This window comes from Rhinopithecus bieti, unplaced genomic scaffold, assembly GCF_001698545.2.
Source record: "Rhinopithecus bieti isolate Rb0 unplaced genomic scaffold, ASM169854v2 scaffold_36517, whole genome shotgun sequence".
Classification (NCBI taxonomy): domain Eukaryota; kingdom Metazoa; phylum Chordata; class Mammalia; order Primates; family Cercopithecidae; genus Rhinopithecus; species Rhinopithecus bieti.
Window position 1 is genome coordinate 1,612,827 of NW_016816437.1, and position 23,837 is coordinate 1,636,663.

At 35.2% G+C, this 23,837-nt stretch overlaps 1 pseudogene; it reads right to left on the bottom strand.

Moving 5' to 3' along the window:
* Positions 1 to 3,211: 3,211 nt before the first annotated feature.
* LOC108517095 (homeobox protein VENTX pseudogene) overlaps positions 3,212 to 23,837 on the bottom strand; it is a 34,398-nt pseudogene continuing 13,772 nt past the window's right edge.

The following is a 23,837-nucleotide window of genomic DNA, read 5'->3' on the forward strand; positions in this document are numbered from 1 at the left end:
AAGTAATGGGAAATACAGATTTTCTTGACTTACAATGGGGTCAAGTCCCAATAACTGTATCTTAAGTTGAAAATATCCTTAAGTCAAATGCATTTAATACACCTAACCTACCAAACATCATAGCTTAGCCTAACCAACTTTAAATATTCTCAGAACACTTACATTAGCCTACATTTGAGCAAAATCATCTAAAAAAAGCCTATTTCATAATAAAATGTTGAATATCTCATGCAATTTATTAAATACTCCACTGAATGTAGAAAACAGAATGTTTGTATGGGTACTCAAAGTACCCGTATGAAGGCACATGACTTTCGATTCATCGAAAAGTCTGAAAAATTTTAAGTCAAACCGTCCTAAGTTAGGGACAACCGGTACATTACCTACATGGTCTTCCTCAAAAATGCCCATTTCCATCTTGCTTTGTTTTGTTGTCTTTCAAAATAATGATCCTTAATAATTACCTATTTGCATTGCACGTATTTTTGTGTTAAAATTACACTCTCTCTGAGCCATGTAATATTTAGATTAGTCAAATTGTTACAAAAAGATTTGTATTTTTGAGTTGTTATTACTTGTAGAATTATTTAAGGAAAAAAAAACCTTCAGGTATTTATGTTGACAAGAAATGGATGATAGCTATTATCCAATCCCTTGCAGGTATACTTTGATAAGTACAGATCAATGAAATCAGAGATATTCCCTGATTTCCCTTCGTAGAACTTCAGATGGTTTATAATTGCACATTGCTTCGATATTAAAAGGCGAATAATAAAATCATTAGTCCCTTACTAAAAAGTTTGTTATAAACAAATGAATATATATTCACATATATAAGGATATACACACATACACATATACATTATAGCCACATGTTTTAAGTGATTAGTGAATTCGTGAAACTATTTAATTAGCACAAATGCAGATTCTGAACTTAGGTCATCAATAAAAGAAAAATAGAAACAAAATGGAATTCTACAAACACTGAAAGTTTAAGTAAAAATTAATACTGAATTTACAAAAAGAATCTGTTTATGGAGTGCATCAAACGTAACACTGTCACTGGTAATTATGACAAGGTTTAATTTATATTTTTCAACTCCATCATGATGGTATCATTTGAAATGTCATTTTAGTATCACTAATCTTTTTCTTATCTTGCATTGTGAATACACATACACATTGTATATTCTATAGGTACATATTTATATATAAGTATAAAGGTATATAACCATACTGTCATATTGTCATATAGCATGTAGTTTATATGGTAACATAGATATATAAAAGTTAGCTTATATTTCTTAGCAGTTGAAACCACTAAGCTCTACTTGTAACTGTAATTAAATTGTAGCTTATTTTAGAAATCAATAGAAATTACTATTTGCTCAAAAATGTTCTGTTGGGCAGTAATAAATTTAAGATCAAGATTGAAAAGGCATTATAAACAGCTTTAAGTCAGAAATTTCAAAAGTTATAGAAAATTAAAACATGACTGCAAATATGTAAACTATTAAAACAGATTGAAGAATATTACATTTCATAAACTCTGTGTAATAGTGTAACTGCCCAGTGGGTTTACCCTGCCCGCCACCTAGACAGAGCTGATTTATCAAGACAGGGGAATTGCAATAGAGAGAGAGTGATACACACAGAGCTGGCTGGTTGTGTGGGAGACTGGAGTTTTATTATTACTCATGACAGTCTCCCAGAGCATTCGCGGAGCAGAGTTTTTAAAGACGACTTAATGGGTAGGGGGAGGCCAGTGAGCTGGGAGTGCTAACTGGTCAGGTCAGAGACAAAATCACAGGGAGTCAAAGCTGTCTTCTTGTGCTGAGTCAGTTCCTGGATGAGGGCCACAAGATTAGAAGAGCCAGTTGATTGATCTGGGGGGTGCTAGCTGAACCATCAAGTGCAGGGTCTGGAAAGTATCTCAAGCATTGATTTTTTTTTTTTTTTTTTTTCGTCGCACTTGTACTTTTCTCACGGACAATGTGCCCCCATCCACATCCACAAATCAGTGCTGTCCAGGCCACACCCAGGAGCCCCTGTCCAACCACTGCCCTCCGAGGGCTTCCCCCAGGCTTCCTTCACACCCTCACTCGCTAGGACACACAGCAGCTCTTCCACTCTTACCTGAGGTGGTATTATAAAAGCACGTGCTGTTTGAAAACACTTCCAACAATGCAGAAATGAGCAAGGGGAAAGTGGAACTTGCCGTGGACACGGCCACAGGACCATGCTTTTGTTCCTGTTGGGATGCCTAGGTCGGTTTCACAGGTCGCCTCGCAGTCCTGCAGGCTGAACCCGTCTATCTGGGCGCCCTGCGCTGCCTACCTCCTGGGCACTCTGAGGCGACGTGGACGGATGCGCGCTTGTCTAAGTTTCGGTGCGTGCAGTCAGGAGTCTGCACCAGGAACGTTCAGTCCTTCGATGAGGGAGAGTCCTCCCGGGAGGGGCTTCCGTGCCTCCCATTCTGGGCACTTCCGGAGTTTCTGCAGGAAGTGCTGTCTTTGAGTCACTCTGTTTTGTCCCGAGGCTGCTGCGTGGAGAGGGACAGGTGAGCACAAGCTGGAGGGTGGGGACGTGCGGGACGGCTTCAGTCCAGGCAGTCACAGGTCCCGGCTGCCCCGCTTTCCCTGGCCGGAGAATAGCAGCCCCCAGCAGGCTGTGGGCACAGTTCTGGCTCACGCAAGGCCTAGACCGCACTGCAGGGCCCCAGCACCCCGCCTTAATTTTCACCTTTGTTCCCTCCTGCTTTCCAGCTTTGGAGTCCTTGTTAGGAGGAACTCGAACCACAAGGTTATAAACACGACACCTGCATTCCCTTCCAATCCTTCATGGTTTTCTTTTTTACACACAAAGGTTACAACCTTTACTTTTTCCAACTGGAAAACCAGTTTTTCCAACACATTTTAAAACAAATTATCCTTTTATCATATGCTGAAAGCCCTACCCATAACAAGCCCACTTCTGCCTTTGACTCTGTTCACCGACCTTTCATTTACTTCCTAAACCAACCCTTTTGGTAACTTTCAGTGAAGAGGTGGCTTTAACAAATATATTCTCCAGAAATCTCTAGAACCTTTGCGTGGGTCAGGGTGAAAGGTGCCGCCAAGATGTAAGCAGAACAGCTGAGTCTTCCGCGTAGGTGCCAGGTGCCATCTGCACAGGCCGCGTGTGTGGGAGACATGGAGTCAGACGCGCTTGCTCAAAATGCAGCCGCTGTCTCTGGCAGAGCACACAGGCCCCAGGGCCCTGTCCTGTGGACAGGGCTGGTCCCAGCGTATCCACGCCACTTCCTGGGCTTGGGGGGTGGTACACCAGAGGCTGCCCGCAGCAGGAAGCCCACGCAGAGGCCAGAGGCTCTTGTTCCACCTGGCAGAGACCCCCAGGAGACAGGGGGCATCATCCCCTGGCAGGGGAGCCCAAGGGCACAGCAGCTGCAGGCCCTTGGCAAGACCGGAAGACGGTGAGTGGAAAGCCTGGGTTCGTGGAGTGACCCTGAGAAAGGGCTGTTCAGCTCTGAGTCCTGCATTTGCCCTTAGTGTTTCATCCGGAGGTTTTGAAACCAGGTTTTTATCTGGACTTCTGAGAGCTGCATCTCCTTGGCCAGCGCCTTCTACTCCAGAGGGCCCAGGTACTGGTGGTGCCAGAAGACGCCCTCCAAGGCGCCGACCTGCTCTGTGCTGAAAGTTGTGCGGACACGGGGCCGCCAGAACAGGATCTTTGCTGCCTCTCTGTCCTGGGCCCCCACCCCAGCCCCTTACTGCCGCCGGGGTGGCTCCTCTATCCTCTCAAGCACTAATCTTAGAAGCAGTTTAGGGTGGGTCAGAATCTTGTAGCCTCCAGCTGCATGACTTCTAAACCGTAGTTTCTAATCTTGTGGCTAATTTCTTAGTCCTACAAAGAGAGTCTGCTTCTTAGGCAAGAAGGAGGTTTGTTTTGGGAAAGGGCTGTTATCTTTGTTTTAAACTATAAACTAAGTTCCTCTCAAAGTTCAGCCTATGCCCAGGAATGAACAAGAACAGGTTGGAGGTTAGAAGCAAGATGTAGTTGGTTAGGTTAGATCTCTTTCACTCTCTCGGTCATAATTTTGCAATGATGGTTTCAATGGCATATCAGTGTTCATTTTATTCTCCATTTTATTGTGTATCTACATCTGTACTTTTTTATAATACTCGAGAAAAATCTGCCTCTTTTATTAATTCTTTTCATTTTTTTTTCCACTGACAAGTTTGGTTTTGTTCATCTTCTCTATTGAATCTTGATTCTCTAATTTAGTAATTTATATTCTCATGTTAGTTATTTCTTCTTGCCTTTATTTTGTGTTCCTTTTTCAGACAAGCTGAACATTTTGCTCACGATTTTTATCCTTTTATCCTTTACTAATGTAAATATTATATCCATAATTTTAAAAATATACCTGACACCACCTTTGCAAAATTATTGACAGTAAGAGAAGTTTGACACAGTTGATTTCATCTTACTTCTAACCTCCAAGATGTCCTTGGTCACTCCTGGGCATACGCCAAGCTAACTTGGAGAAGAACTTACAGTTTAACTTTAAAGCAAAGATGATAATAGCTCCTCCCAAAACTAAACTGCCTTTGTAAAATTAATGAAAGTCTACAAGGTTATGTTTATGAGGGGAGCCTGAATTCTGCTAAGATGTAGGCAGAGTACACTGATAACCAGTCATTGTTATGGTCACAAGATTTGTGACTTCCTTAATCACTCCTATAGATAACATCACTATTGTAGAACCAAAGATTGGCCCTTTGAGAGTCTCTTCAGACTTTTGCATTTCTCATGACCAGTTGACTCCACCCAGCCCTGAAACTCATACCTTAACTGGTCCTGTGGCCCCCACCCAGAGGCTGACTCAGCACAGCTTTACTGCTTTCCATACCCCTCTGATTTCATCCCCAACCAATCAACATTCCCCATTCCCTAGTACCCAGCCCACCAAACTGTCCTTGAACAACTTTGAGTAGTAAGTCCATCTGCCCCCTTGGTGTCTTCATGTGACTTAAACTCTTTGTTTTCTCAGTGAAGTAATTTTGTCTTTCAGGCAGGCAGTAAAAAACCCTTCAGGCAGTTACATATCCTTTTGCTTTGTTTCAATATGCGGTATTTTCATTGACTTCCATTTTTATGTTATGGGAGAAGTTCATTTGGAGATACATCCAAGTGGATTTAAAAATGTCACAGTTAGGAGAGTAACTTTGTATCTGATACTGACATCTAACTTAAATTGCATTGTGATTTAAGCATATGACCAGTTTCACAATCATACTTTAAGTGTTAAACTTACCTTCTTGTCTAATACATAATCCCTTGTAACACATATTAACTTTACAGTTGTCCCTGTGTATCTGTGGGGGATTGATTATAGGATCTCTGTGTATACCAAAATCCGAGGATACTGAAGTCCCTTATATAAATCTATGGACTTTCTCCCATGTACTTTAAGTCATCTCTAGATTATTTATAATAGCTAATACAATGTAAATGTTATATAAATAACTGTTATACCGTATTTTGTTTGCATTATTTTTTATTGTTATTTATTTATTTATTTTTTCCCTGAGATTTTTTATTTGTGGTTGGTTGAATCTACAGATGAGGAACCCAAAGATTTGGGTTCCTCTGGGTTCTTACATATTAGTTATGGCTTAGAAATAGAGTAGCCAATTTTTCTAATTAACTAGAAAATTTGTTTTCATTTATTATAATTCCTGACATTTAAATTTACTTCTATCTAAATATTTTGCATATTCAATTTGTCCAACTTTTATATACTTTTAATCTTTTCTTATTTTGATTTGACTCTTTCACGCAGTACAAATTTTTCATTCCAAATTTCCATCACAATTTTAATAATTAGGTAGTCACACTCTAATTATATACTTTTAGTGGTGGTGCTTGAAACTTTATTATACATACCTAAGTCAATAAGGTTAAAATCTAAATTTAAAGTATATAATTATATTTATCTTTCACAGTGCAAAAGCTTTAGAACACTTAAGCTTCAATCACTCTTCACATCTTACATGTTTTTATAGTTCAGTTTAGTAAGATAAAATTAACAAGATTTTAATAAGCGTAGTAAGCTTTCTATTTGACCTCGTCTTGTTTCTTTGATTTACCTATATGTATGTAATTTTCTGCTTATGTTTTTTTACCTCTGTCCTTCCTTCTGAGATCATTTTTCTTACACATGTGATATCAATCTACATGCATGCTCATGATAATTGTGACTCAAATCCAACTAATTAATTTGTTTGTAAACTCTTTCTCTAGGGAAAAATTTAGGATCCACTCTTTATCTTTCAGAATTTTTGTCACTTATTCTTTTGGGCATTGGCCAAGGCTAAGCAGCTTAGACACATCTTTCTGAGAAGTTTTCTTTTATTAGCTTTTATTTTCTTTGCTCTCTTTATTAAGATTTTATTTATTGTGTATTGGATCACATGTTGTTTTCCTCATTTTGTCCTTTTTTTATTTATTTGGTATATATCTTAACTTTTCTAATTTGTCAATTTTTAAAGTTTAATGTTAGAAATATCTTTAATTTTAAGAGCTTCTTATTTTTTGTTTTTTTTTAATATATTCTTTCTTGTATTGTGAATGCAATATTTAATTCAATTACAGTTATTTTAAAGTTCTCTTCATCAATATCTTTTTTCTAAGGCAGTGCTTCTTAACCTTGGGGACACTGACATTGTGTTAAGGCATTTCACATGTTATAAAAGGATGGAGGTTTTGGAGATATTTTAATTTCACTAATTTAAGGAAGTTTTGGAGGGAAAGAAGATGGATATGCAGCATGTATTGATAAGCTGCAGTGGGCATTGAAGAGTATTTGCTTTTTTCACTTCTTGGACTTTTGAATGATCAGAAATTTTACCCAGGATTTGCAGTGATCTTTTAATATCTATGAAAACACATTAATCCCCTACTCATAACCACTTTGACAGATTCCCATTGCATCCTGGTTAAAGCAAAACCTTCTCATGATTTCCTACTCAAAATGCCTGATAGTCTCACTCCATTTACCTCTGTAATCTAATCAGTCTTGTCATCATTCTGAAGCAGCTACATTGATCTCAGTTACTTCAGGTAACTAACGTCCACTTAGATTTAGAGATTTACATATGCTGTTCCTTTTGCCAGGGAAAAAAAAATCTAATTGAAGTATTACTTACTCCAGGAGAACTTCTCTAACCACCTCTCTTTCCCCTAGATATTAATTATGTCTGGTCATTATAATTTTTTAAAATTTTGCCTTAGTTTTCTTTCAAAGCAGTTTCATATTTTGTAACTATGGCATAGTCATTTTTGTGACTATCGTAAATACTTATTTCTTCTATAATGTTTTACAGTTTTATAAGGGTATGGATCACACATTTTCATTGAAAGCAATATTCTCAGTACCTACATGAAATGCCTAGCACAGCCTAGGCAGTAACTGTATACTTAACAATGAGTTAGTGACACTCAAATAATGCTATATGTATTTTTAATGTTGATAAGTACAATTGTGATGACCCCTCTTTTTAATATATAAGTTTGTGGTTATATAAAGTTATAAAGTTTAATCACTAAATAGAAGATTATTATATATAATAAATAGCAATATCTTGTAATATGTGTACATATATACGTGTGTGTGTGTGTATATATATATATATATCTGTGTGTGTATGTTTGAGAGTTTTCCTTTTAATTTTGAAATGACCAAAATCTTCCTATTTTAAACATTATGCAAAACCTTATAACTCATTGGATTACAAGGCTTTTTGGTTTCTCAATTCTATCTCCCGCTCCTCTCTCCAGACACACACAAACACACACACTCACACACAGAGTTCTGTGATCCTGTTTTCCTTTCACAATGCTACTTTTGTTGCACATGGGATATTCCATCTCTTGTATGTACTATTATCAACAAAAATCTCAGAGAATTATGGTCTTGAAACCCTATTTTGTCATGAGTTGTTCAATAATTAAACCTACAGAGTATCTTTTTGGAACTGTTAAGAGAAAGATGTTTCCATATTTATCACCAGATAACAAAGCTCATAGACAGACATGCGTCTGTCTATGCAAATAGTAACCAAAAATTGCTTACTATTTGAAAAGAACTATGTGCTGTTCCTTAGTACAGTAAATTTCTATTAGGTTTGAAAAGCCAAAATAAGCACTTTACCAAAGTCTTTGTTAACCTGTCTTAGTAAATTGATACTTTAACTCTAGATGATGGAAAAATACAACTCCATAAAGATCTTTAGTAATGCTCATATAAGAATAGCTTCTCCAGGCCAAGAAGGGTGACTCACACCTTAATCCTAGCACCTGGGTAAGCTAAGCAGGGTAGATTGCTGAAGCTCAGACCAGTTTCAGACCAGCCTGGGCAATACGATGAAACCTCCTCTCTACAAAAAATACAAAAAAATTAGTGGGGCCTGGTGGCCTACACCTGTAGGCCCAGCTACTCAGGAGGCTGAGGTGGGAGGATTGCTTGAGTCTGAGAGGTTGAGACTGCACCCTAGCCTGGGCAACAGAGTGAGAGCCTATCTCACAAAAAAAAAAAAAAAAAAAAAAAAAAAAAGGAAAAAAGAAAGAAAAAAGAAAGATTCTCCAAATTTTCCTTAAATCTCTACTATATTACTTTGCTATTATTATAAAATGTGGCAGGATACTATTTTATTATTATCATCAATCGTTACCCCTCTGTAATTGCTTCTGCCTCTTGATTTTTCAGTACCTTTCTGTTGTGAGAAAATAGTATAATATTGAAAAATTAGACCTCCCTTGCCTCAAAGGCAAGTAATTTAATTCATAATTCTTTTCACATAAACATTTTACTGTTGTCCAAGTGTTTAAGTGTTTAATGGGCCCTAAGTTTATGTATGTGCGTATGTAAGTAAAAATTTTTGGAGATTAGTGGATACTTGGCATTCTTATTAGCATTTGTTTATATCTGTTAGGTAACCACCTAAGAAACTAGTTAATTCACACAGTTGACATTGATGAACACCAGATTTAAACCCAAGATGATCTATGTATAAAATGCTCACTCTTATACTGCAGAGTATACTCTTTAATATATGGTTAATTTAATTGATACTGACCACCTTGGACTCACAATATCTCTTAAGGATATTTCTTTGAAATAAAATACTATATTAAGTATTCCATTATATTACATACATAAAATATTGCAGAAATCAAAATGGGTGGTATGACAATAATAGTTAGAAATCTGTCATTTAGATCTGCCCATGGTAATCCTATATGGTTCATAGGCTAATACCTAAAGACAAATCCAACTCAAGTAAGGCATTGAATTATTGCACAAAAATAGATTTTTTCTTATGGGGAAAATATGCTGATGCTGGTGGAATGCATACCTGTTTAATGTAAAATTTGCTTTTCTGTCACATTTTGAGAAAATCCTGGTGTTTGTGTGCCACCATCATAATGGCCTCACTTTAGAACAATGATGTTTTTTGCCCTCAGATATATTTATTCCATTACTGTCATTTGGAATCAGCCTAGAGATAGAATAAGTTGCCAAAAGCACATCTGAAAGGTAAGCTCTCTGAGAGAAGGGATCTTTTTATTCTTAATAATGACTTCACTAACCTCTTACCTCCCAGGGTCAAGTACCGAAGTGGAATAAAGTTTTACGCAACAAAAATTTTTGATTCAATAAATGACTACAATAATATCATCTCTAAAACTGAACTAGTTTATGATTAAAAGGTGCCTTTAAAAAAATATAACTGTTTTATCCTCTTCTAAAATAGTAGTCAAATTTCAAATTTCTTTATTTGCTCAAGCCCTTGTAAGTCTTGTAATAAATCACTAGATTAAAAACTCCTTTTATAAACTCAAACAATTCAAGAAGGAAGAAACTAATAATATCATTAAAAAGTGGGCAAAGGACATGAACAGACACTTCTCAAAAGAAGATACAGAAGCTGCCAAAAAACATGAAAAAATGTTCAGCATCCCCAATCATTAGAGAAATGCAAATTAAAATCACAATAAGATACTATATCAGAGCAGTCAAAATGACTATGATTAAAAAGTCAAAGAACAATAGATATTGCCAAGAATAAGGAGAAAAGGGAAAATGTATTCTGTTGGTGGGACTGTACATTAGTAAAACCTCTACGGAAAACAGTATGGAGATGTCTCAAAAAACTGCAATGAAAACTATCAGACAACCCAGCAATCCCACTACTAGTATCTACCCAAAAAAGGAAATTGTTTTAGCAAAAAGACACCTGCAGGGCTGGGCACAGTTGCTCTGACCTGTAAGCGCAGCCCTCAGGGAGGCCAGGGTGGGAAGATCACTTGAGCCGCAGAGTTTTGAGGCCATAGTAAGCTATGATTACACCACTATATATCTAGCCTGAGAGACAGGGCAACATTGTGTCTCTTTAACCAGAGAGAGACACCTACGCACATGTGTTTATTGCAGAATTATTCACAATAGCAAAGTCATGAAATTCAGCCTAAGTATCCATCAACAGATGACTGGATAAAGAAAATGTGGCTTATATACACCATGGAATACTACACAGCCATAAGAAGAATGAAATCATGCCTTTTGCAGCAACATGGATGGAGGTGGATGCCATTATCCTAAGTGAAATAACTCAAACAGAAATTCCAATACTTCATGTTCTCACTTGTAAGTGGCAACCTAACATTGGGTACACATGGACATACAGAGGGAAATAATAGACAAACAGAAACTACAAAAGCAGGGAGTGTGCGAGGGCAGTGAGAGCTGAAAAATTACTTTGGTTACAATATTCACTATTCAGGTGCACTAAAGGCCCAGATTTCACCACTACACAATATATCCGTGTAACAAACAGCACATGTACCCCCTGAATCTATGAAAACGAAAAATAAAAATTCTTACTATAAAATGTTGGCATAGTATTTGTATATACCATAAAATGAGTTAGCTACATGTTTGTAGATTGATTAAATAATTGTTCTGGAGTCATTCGTAATTGTTCACAAAGAGAAATCAGTTCTCAGATTGTTTATTATAAATGAGGATAACAACAGTGTTTATTTCATAATGTTATTATTAAGATTCATTAACATATGTTAAGTTGTCAAGCATGTAAAAGAGAACCTGACATACACATAAAGTAACTATTAACTATGAAGAGGAGAAGGATGATGATGATGATGATGATGATATAGAAATGAATCACAATTTGGCTTTTTTGGTTTGCTTGTTTTTAATATTCATAATAGAAGAAATCCCCACCTAACTAGCACTGAGCATAGATATTTAATTATCTTTCTGTCACCTGGCCTTATCAGGCTACCAAAACATTTCCCTTCATCCTGTAAGGTCTATCCAGGAGAGACAAGGGATTTTGACCATGTTCTTAATTCATGAGGCTTCCATAGGATTTCTAGATTCAGTGTTACACTGATAGGAAGAGTGAAGGGGAGGTTGCAGAGTCATTTCTGTTCTGGAAACCCCATCATCTTCTCTGAAACATTTGCTTCTGTTTGTTTATTTGTACTAATATTTTAGTATGAAAACAATAGCAAACCACAGTATTTTATTTGTATAGTGTTTAGAACTGTCTCAGGTCATGATCTCTAAATAGTGGAGCCTATCTCCAGGGATGAATTCTGCCCTCGTATAGATAGATACACTCTGACAAGGTGAGATTTTCTTGTCCTTTTATTCCTGAATTTCTTCAGATGAGCTGAAGATGAATTTCATTTTATCTCACTATAAATTACTATCAAGAGTGAGTAATATATTAATAAGGTTCCTGTATAATAGCTCAATGGACTCATATCATGTGGCTACTACAGAGACCTGATTTTTAGTCATAGTGTACTTTGTCACTGGGTCATTCATTATCCAAATAATCTTTCACTCTAAGGCTTATCTTCATCTTAGCATCCAATGTGATACAATGCTTGTTTGGCTCAATTCACCAGCTATCATCTGGGTTTTCCTATTATAAAACAATCTAAAGGGATTGCAGTAAATGAAGCCAATTAAGTCAACCACTCAAGCAAGGAACACATAGTATTGTCAGATTCTGTTCAGTCAATAATATGTTCAGTTATTATGTCTTTATTTCTATACTATTGAAGGAATTTCTAGATACATATATCACTTATGTTTTAAGATTTTTTCCTGAATGTTAGAGCTTGTAAATATAATGGATCACTGTTATTGTTATATTTTAAGTAGTAATAATAATATGTTGCTTACACTGAACCATGCAACAAATTTACATGGTACTGTTGGCATTATTAACACTTCATTTGAGTTTTAATGAAGAGGAGATAACTAATTTAATTTTGGCATTTAACACTGTAACATGAGAATGAAGTGAAAGTTTTTATCATGAGAAGAACAATTTTTTCATAATTCTTTTTTTATGTGCTTTGTGTGTCTTAAAATTCAGTTTTCATCTTTCTAAATAGGATTGATGCAGATAAATCGACAAAAGATAAACATTTCCCATTGTGTTTTCTTTGTAACTGATTGTTTTCTCAGTTTTATTTTTTTAAATCATTGAGTATGTGCTAAATGCTTTGGATTGCAATTTAAATTCATTCTTCAGGGGTTCAACACATTTATTTCTTTTTAAAATAAAAATAGAAACAATATAATTGAAAATTAAATCACCAACAGTTAAAGGTTTTTTCTTTCCTACCCATTATATTGACAGTTTCATCAGTGCCACTTATATGACATAGAAAATAATATCCCACATTTGTTGAGATGACTATTTCCATAATGTCAAATATTTAGAACATTTAAATACATGAAAGCAATAGACTTGAGCCATTTAATCATTTTCTAAAAGTATACAATTTCCTTAAAGAAGAATCCTTCAGGCTGCCTTTCAGAGCTTGTGCTTGCTAATTTTAGACATCATTTGGACAAGATGTTTTTAGTTGCTATTAAAATTCACAAATTAGAAGTCTTTCTGTGCATGTGTATTTGTGTGTATATGGTTGTGAGTGTTTCAAAGCCAAGATGTATTGAAGCCTTGTCAAGGGCAGAAGAAACTGAAGAAGTAGATAATACAGCTAGTGCAAAGGGAACATGACTCATGTCTTCAAAGAGAGTAGTAGGAAATGAGATGAGAGCAGTAATGGGGAACCAAGTCATATAAGACTTTGTAGGCTATTGTAAGAGTCAACAGGGAGCTATTGGAGTGTTTTGAGCTGAGAAATGACATGATCTGACTTAAACTTTAAAATAAACATTCTGGCTTGTCGCGAACAGGCTGCAGTGAGCATGAGAGGCTGAGAGACAAGTTAGTAGGCATTACAGTAAGCCAGATGATATATGATGTTTGTGTGGACCTGAGAGGTAGCAGTAAGGGTGATATAAAAAGCTGGATACAACAATTTTGAAGTTAGAGCCAAGTGATGCTGGTAATAATGGTCCTGAGTCATTATTGAAGGTTAAATTGTGTTCAGTACTTATTATTTGATAGGAAAGAGAATGTGCTATCCATTTTGGAAACATTGCCATGAAAATGATAAAAACAAGTCACATTATGTTTTAAATTTTAAAGAGTAGGTTTCTATTCTGGGAGAAATCATTTACATGAATTAGCACATAATATGACAATCATGGGAAGAGAATCCACCCCTCCCACAGAAAACCAATATCCCTAACAATAAGCTCCTGAAACACAGCCACTTTCCCTGCATTCAAGTCTTATTTTTTATTGTACATTTGGTTCAGTAAATTCTGATAGTAGGACTTAACAGAAGCTGCACTGATATGGAATAACTGCAAGGGAAATGTCTAGAAAAAAATTTTAAAAGCTACCCTGAAGCAGGAGGACAAATCATAGACTAAAGGATGATTGATTATTGACTTTAGGGTGAAAAAGAAAATTTGGACTGAAGAGGCCGGGCATGTTGCCTCATGTCCGTAATCTTAGCACTTTGGGAGGCCAAGGTGGGCAGATGACTTGAGCCCAGGAGTTTGAGACCAGCCTGGCCAACATGGCAAAACCCTGTCTCCACTAAAACTACAAAGAATGAGCTGGGTATGGTGGTGTGCCCCTGTAGTCCCACCTACTCTGGAGGCTGAGGTGGGAGAACCTCTTGAGCTTGGGAGGTGAAGGCTGCAGTGAGCCAAGAGCTCGCCACTGCACTCCAGCCTGAGCAACAGAGTGAGACCCTGTCTCAGAACAAAAAACCAAACAAACAAAACAAAAAACAGAAAACAAAAAAAAAAAAAGAAAAGAAAAAAAAGAATTAGATTAAAAAAGGGATATCTAGTTGCAAAGCAATACAATAATCTACATGGGGAATAATGAAGGCATATATTTTCTAAGTATTGCTAGAATTGATGGTAGCCAAATTTTATGTTGTTACAGGATCTAATAAATGTTTTTTCAAAACCAATGTTGAAACACATTTGATATAATAATAAAATAAATACTGTGAGTTGTTCTGTTAACCTATATTTCACAAAGTTGAGTGACACATTTTATAGTCTTAGTATTAACAAATTATAAAATTCACAATGCATATTAAAGCATATGAGGCTATTTATCAAGATACCCAAGAGCTCAAATTACAACAAAATCAGTAGTAAATGATTACTTTATGCCAAGCGTTATGCTGGGTCCTATGAGGCAATATACAAAAAATATGAAATGTTACTTCAGCAGAGAGAATTTAGAAATATACACATAAGGTTACACATCAACACAATGAGGTGTTATGATAATAAATATTAAATCTGACAGGAAGATTCCAGGAAATCATTCCAAAGATTTCTAAGGGGACTTTTGTGTGCAAAGTACGAAATATACATTACCGTTTTAACCTGCCTTCTAAACTCCAGCTCTTGATTGCCAGTTCGTGCTGGCTTTATACCAACTCCATTATACAAAACTCCAATATCCTAAAGCAAATTCCTTCATTTCTCTATAAGGTGCTTCTTTTCTTTTTATTTTTCTGTTAATGAAACTCTTTACTTGCTTATCTCAGAAGTTAGACATATTAAAGTTCATTTTACTCCACGCATTTATTTCTCATTTTCCATATCTAATCACCTGCTAAATTCTATCAATTCTCTTCCCACTACATCTTGAAAATTATCTGCCATTCCCTTCTAAAGTTTCCTCTTGTTAATATCCTGGTTCAGGTTTTCATAGTCTACTTTATTTGTTGCAATATCCATCCAACTATCCAATTCCAGGTGTTTGGATTCTAATCTTTTTAATCCATTCTTCACACTGCCATCCAAGTTATCTTCCTAATAATAGAAAATTCCTCATTTTTCTTTACAAAAACCATCTGAGGAGCCTCACTATCTACAAAATACTGTTCAAATTCTTTAGAATAGCATGCCAATACCTCAATTACTTGAATCTAAATTACCTCTCCCTTTTCAACATTTGAATGCAAATACTCTTTCCATTTTTACCACATCATCACTTGCATGAATTATTTCTGAAATTAATGAGTTAATCACACTAGTCAACTACTGCCCTGAAAATATTCCCTAAACTTTACATCCCCTATACCTCTTTTTTATACTATTCTCTTGGACAGAAATGTCATCGAACTCTTTTATTATAAATAAAATACCAGTTATAATTTGTCTTTGATTGATTTCAATTTTGGAAAAGAAATTATAGATTCTAGAACTTTTTAAACAAGAGTTTATATTGGCAATCCTGGGGACTTATGTTTGTGGCATTGCCCAATGAAAATTTTGTTTTAATAAAATTTGTATTTAAGTTAATATCAGTAATGAAAAGTGAACAAAATGAAACTACAGAGTTTGATGAATTTGGGCTTGTGAATACAATCATGAATGCAGGACCTAGATAAAGAAATGTAACATTGGCAGCAACCAAAATGCCCTGCCCCTCCCAAGACTATATACTCAACCAAAGATAACCACCAGCTTAACTTCCACCACCATATGTATTAATACGTGTGATTTTCTTTTACTTTAGATAATAGAACTATTACAATAACACTTTTTTGTGCCTACCTTAGTTCACTCAGCATTTTATTTTGGAAACTCCTCTCTATTGTGGCTTGTAATTGTAGCATGTTCATTGTCTCTGTTTTATAGTTTATTCATTCATTGAATGGATAAGCTACAGCATAATTACCCACTCCGATATTGAGAAATACTTGTGTTGTTCACAATATTTGGCTAATGTTTATAGTTTTGTAAATATCTTATACCTGTATTTGGTGAACATAGAGATGCATTTCCATATGTTATCAGCTCATGAACAGAATTACTGGGTCAAGGAAGTTGTAACTTGGTGTTAATAGATTCTGTCAAACAGTTTACCAAAATGCCTACACCAATTTAATCTCTCACAAACAGAATAAGAGAATTTGATTTGCTCCACATACCTACCAATACTTGACATTTTTGTCTTTCTTAGCTCATGTATTCTACTGAGTATGTCAGGATGTTAATTTTAGGTTTTTAATTTGCTTTTCCCTGATGATTAATGAAGTTGTACACACCTTCTGATATTTATTGGTCACTTGGATAACTTCTGTTGTAAAGTGCTTTTTAAAGTCTTTTCCTTTTTTTTTTTTTCTCTTTTCCTGGTTGAGCTATTTATTATTTATTTAGAAGAGCTCTTTATATAATCAGAAATCTTTGTCAGCTGTATGTGCCACCAGTGTCTTCTCCCACAACGTGGGTTGCCTTTTCACATTCTTACTGATAACTTTTGATAAAAGATGTTCTTATCCTTAGTAAAACTTATTATCTCTCCTTTCAGTACTTATTTTGAATATCTTTTAAGAAATCTCTGCCTTCTCCCAAATTATGAAGATATTCTTATATGTTACCTTATAAACTTTATTATTTTACTTTCCATATGTAAATTTATAAATCATCTGAAATTCTTTTTGTCAAAGGAATGAGGAAACAAAATTCATACTTAAAAAATATAGCCCATCCATACAGTCTTACTGGTTGATAATACATTCTTTCATTCTTTTCCCATTGCACTGCAGTATTGAATTTCTGTATTTCTTTGAGAATGTTTTGAGCTCTATATTTTTTTCCAATGGTATTGAAGAATTACAGATTAATTAGAATTTGAAAATCATATTATATTTATTCTAAGGTATTAGACAATTAACTAGAATTAAATAGTCAATATTCCTTTTGTAAACTATTTATTTTATTATACATAAAATTAAAGATGGCACCAGTTTTTTCTTAACTCACTTGTAATGGTATTTTATTCTCTAATAGTTAAAATTTTGTTTTTAGTACTTCATCTAATATCTAAATATTCATCTTTTCTATCATACAAATCCAATCTCACTAAATTAATTCTCTTTATTCATAATATTATATCCTACTTGAGTTGCTCAGTAGTCTTTTTCAACATGTAATTGCTCAATCCTAATTTTCTGTGGCTATTCTCAAGTAATTACTCCTTTACTCAAATTTGTTTCCAGTCTTTCTATATCTAGATCTACCAATTCAGTCTCATTACTATATCTTCCAAATGAACTTAGATCATAATTTCAAAAGACACAATTCCAAATGCCATCATCCCAAATGTTGGAATCCCAAAAGATCAAAATCTCTAAAGTCTGAAATCCTTTACCTCTAAATGAATCCCCAAACCATAATGATGTATTTGGAATTAGATGAAATCAAGGCTTCTAAAAGTGAATTTTAAGGTATTACTCATAGTTTGCTTTTCCATTCAGCCCAATGCATTTGGCAGAACATTCAAATGAGTGGATTGGACATGTGATATGGCAATGACAAAACTTTATTTTAAAAATGTGTTATTTACCTGCATTGATATTCCTTCTAGCCAATAAAATTTCAAAAGATTTTAAAGAACTAAAGCTACCTTTACATGAAGAAACCAGGGAAGTCACTGACTGATTCAAAAATAATTATAGGCATAGTAGGATAAGAAGATGCTTATGAAATGGTGTTGCTGTTTGATCACCAATACTGTTTCTGCCAAGTTTGTAGTTTGTATATAAATGCATGCAGAACGGATTTCCACATACCCAAAACAACATATGAGCATGGCATAGACAATGGGAACATTTACCAGGGAATGCTCATGTTAGTCCCTATCAACCTATAGAATAATTTCAAAAAGATCAGTTCCATGTGGAAAATAAATGTGACTGTATTCTCCAAGGTCAGCCATGTCCTAAAAGAAAAAGAAAAAAATAAAATAGCTATTTCTTGTGCTACAAGATTTCAAAATATAGGTAATAATCATGATAATCAGTAAACTTTTATGGATTGCCTGTAATCTATCCCTGTAATATACTTTTATATGTCAAATTTTCTTTTAGTTTTCTTAGGTTTTTTTTTTTTTTTTTTAGTTTTGTATTTGCTTTTTTTTACTATTTTAAATTGTTGGCATTATTGTTATAATTTGCTATGTTACGTATTTCATCTTCACATTATTTCCAATACTAGAATAATTTTTTATAGAGAATTTGAGAGCGTTTTAGTTCATTTTATGCAATTTGTTTTGCAAATTAAACTCCACAAAAGTGCATTATTACAAGGTTGACTCTGTGTAATCATTGGCCTTATGCTTAAGCACTGAAACTTTCTCAGTAAATAAAGAGATGGCCTTTTTGTACATCTGCATTTGTGAAAGATAAAATTTTTCAAGATCTTGGCTATTTGGGCTTCTATATATGTGGTGGTAATCCATCATGGATTTTGATCAATCTCATCAAAAGACTTAGATTGTTCATCATGGTGTTGATGACTGCAGGTCTAAAGCTGAGTACACACAATTATCAACATTGACTGTAGTTATATGTGTTTATGAGTGTCTATTTTTGACCTTTTTATGAATATGGTTCATCTGCTTGTAATTGTTATACCTGTGCAACTATGTTATCATTGTCTATTTTATTGTGTAAAGTGGCCTATAAAGCGTTTTGTCATGGTTTTACATGTTTCTCAAATCTCCTTTTAAAAAAGTATATAAATATTTTTAAATACTCTTAGTTATTTTTTCTACAGGGATTTCAGTCTTTTAGGATTTCAACATTCAGGATTATGGTGGTTAGGACTGTGTTTTTGGTATTATGATCAGCTCCTTTCAAAATCTGACTTAAGATGCATTTCTCTTAGAAAGACTCTTTTAGATAATCACACATATTGTTGCAGTAGGTAGCTAGTCAGACATGAGCAGGGCAAGGCAGCCTGCCTCCACCCACAAACACACCAGGAATGTTAGGCGACCATCGGGTGGTGGTCAGATGGTTGTTAACTGTCTTTCTAAAATAATGATGGGTTACAGTCAGCACCGGGGAAAGACAGTCTCCCAATAACCAGAAACATCTGAAACTGGTGATCAGCAGCTTCCTGACAGGATCTCAGGAACTGGCCGAGTGGGCTCAAGCATGTGCATTAAGAGGCAAATGGTGGACTTTAACTGATATATGACCTTGTAGGGACATTTGACTGGTAAGGGAAGAAAACCTCAAATGAGCATGAATGCAGCTCCAGTAAACACACTGCACATGCGGCCCCTTCCAAGTGCTGGCAGGGCACTGAATGTGCAGACAGCCTGTCCCAAGGGAAGAATTAGGGGGAGAAGGACTGCAAGACCCCAGAAGCATGCCAACAAGTAATCACAACCCCAATTCAAAGGGTCAGTTGCGCACTTGATCTCTCAAGTCACCCACTTGGCCCTCTTCCAAGCGTACTGTACTTCCTTCATTCCTGCTCAAAAACTTTTTAATAAACTTTCACCCCTGCTTTAATACTGGCCTCAGTCTCTGCTTCTGCCTTATGCCCCTCGTTAAATTCTTTCTTCTGAGGAGGCAAGAACGGAGGTTGTTGCAGATCCATACAGATTCGCCACTGGTAAGACTATAAACTTAATTATTAAGTTATAAATTGTTTCCTGTTCATGTATTACGTATTTTATAGAGCATAAACCACATAGGTTTTTTTGCATTTTCCAGTTTTCATCTAGACTGTTTCTCTAATATTTAACCCTTTTTCTTTTCCTTTTTTGCTATATAAATTCTACCTAGTTAAGCCACCCTTTGTTATTTATCAACCTGGATATTACACTGTGAGCCTTTACAGTAAAAGACCTCTTTAAAATATTCTCTATGCATTTGGGTTGCATAACATGTATATTTAAAGAAAACATTTACAACATCAGAATATATTCAACCTTTAAGGAACATTTATTTAAAAATTTCATTAAGAATCTTAAATACCTGTATATCATAGTGGTCACATACATTTGAACTATTGGCCTACAGTTTCTATATTATATTGAACATGTCCTTGATTTTTGTTCATCCATTTTCTAGTTTAATTTGTAGTTAAAAACAATGCACTTTTCAGGGAGTACATTATATAGGTTGAAATACAAAAAATACAGTGAACCATAAAGTTCTAATAGCAAAAACTACTCATTATAAAATCTGCCAAACTATTGATTCCCAAAGAAAACCATAACCCAAGTTCTTTCTGCATACTGCATTAAAAAAAAAAGACCACAGCATTGTAGTAGAGAAAGAATTTAATAGACACAAGGCCAGTCACACCGAGGAGATGGAATTAGTACTCAAATCATATTGTCCAAAGCTCATGGTTTATGTAGGAATTTTGAAAAGGCAGTTTGGGGAAGGTGTGGGGGTGACTAGATTTGCTGCTGATTGGCTAGGGCAGAGATGAAATCATAGTGGGTAGAAACTGTTCTGCATGCTGAATTGCTTCTGGATGGGGCCATAGAAGTGGAGTTGGCAGGTCCAGGTGGGTCCAGGTGGAGCCATGAATGTCAGACACTCAAAAAAAAAAAAAACCACAAAAAACCCCTGAAAATACATCTCCAAATGCCAGTCACCAATAGTGATGCTATCAGCAGGAATAATTGGGAAAGTTGCCTATCTTATAACCTCTGGAATAATGCCTGATAATTGTTTATGTCTAAGCCTTGGCAGGACTCAGTCTCCTCTTCCCAGCCCCCAACCCCCAGCCTGATGGTCTCCCATTAGTTTTACACAAGCTATTGAGTATGGAGAGAGGCCTATCATCATTTAAACTATAGCCTAAATGTCTCTCAAGTTAGCTCTGCCCAAAAGCCCAGGAATAACTAAGGGAAAGGCAAGATGTAAAGTGAGTTAGGTCAGATCTCTTTCAGTGTCATAATTTTTTCATTGATACAATTTTTGCAAAGGTTGTTTGAAAACTCTAGTCTTCCAAATGAGCCAAAGTTAAGTCTTAATAATATTCAAAGAAACCTTCTCTATGGTTTATCTGACCAAACTTGCAAAAATGAGAAATAGTAGTGTTTTAGCCCTTTAGATTTTTCTCAAAGTGTTACAGGAAAGGGTCCGGATCCAGACCCCAGGAGAGGTTCTTGGATCTCGCACAAGAAAGGATTCAGAACAAGTCCATAGAGTAAAGTAAAAGCAAGATAATTAAGAAAGTAAAGGAATAAAGGAATGGCTACTCCATAGACAGAGCAGCTCTGAGGGCTGCTGGTTGCCTATTTTTATGGTTATTTCTTGATGATATGCTAAACAAGGGGTGTTTTATGCATGCATCCCCATTTTAGACCATATAGGGTAACTTCCTGACATTGCCATGGCATTTCTAAAGTGTCATGGCACTGGTGAGAGTGTAGCAGTGAGGATGGCCAGAGGTTATTCTCATCGCCATTTTGGTTTTGGTGGGATTTAGCTGACTTCTTTACTGCAACCTGTTTTATCAGTCTTTACTGCAACCTGTTTTATGACCTGTATCTTGTGCTGACCTTGTATCTCATCTTGTGACTTAGAATGCCTTAACCATCTGGAAATGTTGCCCAGTAGGTTTTAGCCTCATTTTACCCAACTACTATTCAAGATGAAGTTGCTGTGGTTCACATGCCTCTGACAAAAAAACATTGTTCATATTATGCTTCTATTTCATAGATTGCAGACACGACTTCTTGGTACATGCTGCCAACAAACATAGAATATAGTGATGACTAAAGATAATGTTGCAGCTATTATACTGGCAGATTTTGCCTTTGAAAATAAAACGATATGAAACTTTTCTAGTTTCTTTTTAATTTCCCCGGAATAACTGCAGTACTCACAGACACACTGGATGCTACTCAAATCCTTTGTATTTCTAGGTGATATTTTGTGCCCAGCCAAATTTCAAATAGAGTGTTTTAGGCATCTCTATATCTGGTTTAACACAGCTAATGTGATTAATGATGAAAATTTATTTATTTCTGATGAAAGGCACTTCGATGTACTAGCTACACAGAACATGTGGCTAGTGATTCATTTCAAATGCATTTTTTCTCTATAGATTATAGAAATAAAACTATGCAAAAATAAAGGTAGAGACTGAAAATAAAAGGAAATGGTAGAAATAAAAAAAGTAACAAAATAAAGAATCTTTTGATTATTTTAATTATCAGTAGGCTAGACATAGCTGACAAAAAAATCAGTGAACTTGAAAATATGTATATGTCAATAGAAATGTACAAAATTGATGTACAAAGAAAAAAATAGAGAAAAGAACATCCAAGAACTGTGGTACAATTTCAAAAGGCGTAACATACCTGTAACTGATGCACTAGAAAGAAAACACAAAGACAACGAAAGAGAATAAATATTTGAAGTGACAATGGCTGAGAATTTTCCAAAAATAGTCACAGATGGCAAAGTACATATCCAGAAAGATCAAAGAGGACTGAGTCATATAAACATTAAATACTAAAACAAACAGACAAACAAAAATACACCCAGGCCTATCATATTCATACTGCAGAAAACCAAAGACAAGGGAAAATCTTGAAAGCAGTTAGACAAATTAAGAACAATGATATTTTCTGTGGCATAGTAGATGAAATTTTGATGAGATAAACTAAAGAGAAATCAAAGAAAATTTCTACCTAGAACTTGAATATTTGATCTACATTTTAGCATTTTTGTATATATCCAAACTATAATATTTTATAATCTAGTTTAAGAGATAAATGATTATACATTCTAATATATATGTTACAATAGATTCCTAGAATACTTCTGTAGACTTTTTAAAAATTGTTAAGTGGATTTTTTGATTTACTGTGCTAATGTGGGAAAGATCATCAAACATTTTAGTCGTAGTGAGATGTCCCAATTCTATCATTCTGAAAGGTTTCACTGAGTCCAGGCCTCCAAATAAGTCACAGTAGAAAGGTAATCAGTTCTCAGCTTCTGCAGAAAGCTGCGGAAGAACTGGGGTCATCAAAGATAGGGTTCACTCTGCTGTGACAAACTATACTCAAAAGAATTTGTATTTGTCTTTTCCAAGAACTGTGTAGAACAGCTTATAGGATTAAAAGCCTGTTATATAATAAAAGAGTATTTCAAAAGTGAAATCAACCCTAAATATCCATAGAAAATCCTAGACAAGGCTTCCATTTATACTCCTTGGACATCCAACACCTGTACCAAATTTAAACCATGGCTATGCAAAGTATAAAATCAGTAGTAATATATATATATAAGCAAATCTAAAAATTCACATAAGAATTAAATTTAAATTCAATTAAGAATAGCATAGATGAGATTTTAAAATGCATTCTTTTAAAATAAAAAAGCACGTCTACTTATTCACTCAAGAATCTCCCACATTCCGGAAACACTGGTGACTGTTCTATTTTGTTTCGTGCTAATGAGGAGAAACAATCGGAAAGAAAGGCAAGACTCATTTGCTGAGAAGAGTCAAAGATAAAAGTTCTCTTTCAAAGGTTTCCTGTCTAAAGCTTTCCTACAAAAAAAAAAAAAAA